The 1801-nt window shown below is 41.8% G+C and overlaps 1 protein-coding gene across 7 annotated transcripts in view; it reads right to left on the bottom strand.

The window, feature by feature from the left end:
- LOC116847146 (solute carrier organic anion transporter family member 4A1) overlaps positions 1-1801 on the bottom strand; it is a 43873-nt gene that overhangs the window by 23165 nt on the left and 18907 nt on the right. The window lies entirely within an intron of this gene.

Below are 1801 nucleotides of genomic sequence, written 5' to 3' on the forward strand. Positions count from 1 at the left end.
CTTTTTATTATTATAAATTGTTTTGTATGTATGAATAAAACATTTTTCATATTTTTTTTGTGACATTGTTATGAAACCTACCTTCTCAGATTCCATTTGTTTTTAAATATCACGCGTATTCTGTCTTGTTAGCGACGTTGCCACATTTCTGAACGGTATTTTCTGAAATATTAGAGATAATCGGTGGCTTCCTATAAGACTCAATGTTAAACGCATCAAATTGTAAGTGCTAATATCTTTTTATTGGCTCTCCGTAGCTCTACAAAAATTTATACTAATCTTTTTTGCATAAATATCTACTAGAGTACCAAATTTTATTAAATTCAGAACGGTAGATCATAAACCGCCAGTACTACCTTAAGAGTGTCAAAGTAGCATCAAAATAGGTTTCACCTAGGTTGTAGATTATCTAAGTAGGCTCAAACTATTTTTAAGAGCGTCAAAGTAGCGTCAAGATTTTGACAAAGTAGAGTTAAAGGTTCAAAAGAGAAGTTAATGAGTATCAATATCGTCAAAGGTAGGTTTTACCTAGGCTATAAGCCGTCTAAGTAGGCGCAAACTATCCTTAAGAGCGTCAAAGTAGCATCAAAATTTCGACTCGAGCTCGGTGCAAGAAATGGGTCGCGTATTTATTAGGCATCGTATTCTCAGTTCCTCGGGATATATCGCCGGAACATGTCTGTAAATATCGCTCACGCTCCTTTAGATTCGTCCGGTGTCGCGCGCGGTCGTGGTAGAAGCTGATGGCACTACAATGCGTCATGTTTCTTTCGCTAGTCCCTGCTGTATCGCACGGAAGCTGGCGGCGGTAAATGTGCCCCTCAGGACGCATTTAACAGATACACTCTAATCCCGCGGAAGCACGATCCCGGCGATGCACGAGAACGACCGTCGTACTGAAAACTTGAAAAATAATGCCGGCGCGAGCGAGCGGGCAAGCGCGCGTGCACCGTTAAGGTTTCTTATCTCTCTTCCGGGTCTTCCTTCGTTCATCCGCTAACGCGGCTTTCCACCTTCTTTCTCCGCCCTGTACGCATACACCCACCTTCTTTCTCCACAACCTGTACGTATACACACACATACACACACACACACACACACACACACACACAGCTCGTAAATGTGGAACGGTTGACATCGGTCCGACAAACTCGATTTCCGGTTATCGCCAGTCATCGGCCCTCCTCCTCCGCCGCCGCCCTCCTCCTCCGGTAGCGCCAGTGAAAGCCCCCGAAATTGCATTCGAACATACGGCTATTAGTGTTGCCTAAACGGTAACGTCGCGTCAAACGCTACCGCGAAATTATGTGCTCAGGCAAGGAGGTGCGACTCCCGCTCGATTCCATCGGCGATGTAACGAGAGAAAGAGAGAGAGAGAGAGAGAGAGAGAGAGAGAGAGAGAGAGAGAGAGAGAGAGAGAATAGAACGAGTAAGAAAATTTGTTCTTTTCTTACAACTTATATTTAAAGTCGCTACTCCAGTCAAGTGTTGAACACTACTTTATTAAGAATAGAATTATTAATTATTAATTATTAATTGTTCGTTCACTCTGTTGGACGCCAAATTACATAGTTGAGGGTCACCCGGTTTCTGTCGGTTAATCTCGCCAATTAGTTTAACCGGAATTCTGAGAAAAATCCTCAACGAACTGCGATTGTCCATGTATCTAATCGATAATCGATAAAGTTACGAAACCCTAAAATGATGAAATCGTTTAACGTCGTAACATCGGAATCGTATCGACTATATTCAACGTTCGATATAGTATTCGATTTTTTATTAATTTTATTTTTATTTTATT

This window comes from Odontomachus brunneus, unplaced genomic scaffold (assembly GCF_010583005.1).
Source record: "Odontomachus brunneus isolate Ranch 3 - 2012 unplaced genomic scaffold, Obru_v1 Obru_scaffold_074, whole genome shotgun sequence".
Classification (NCBI taxonomy): domain Eukaryota; kingdom Metazoa; phylum Arthropoda; class Insecta; order Hymenoptera; family Formicidae; genus Odontomachus; species Odontomachus brunneus.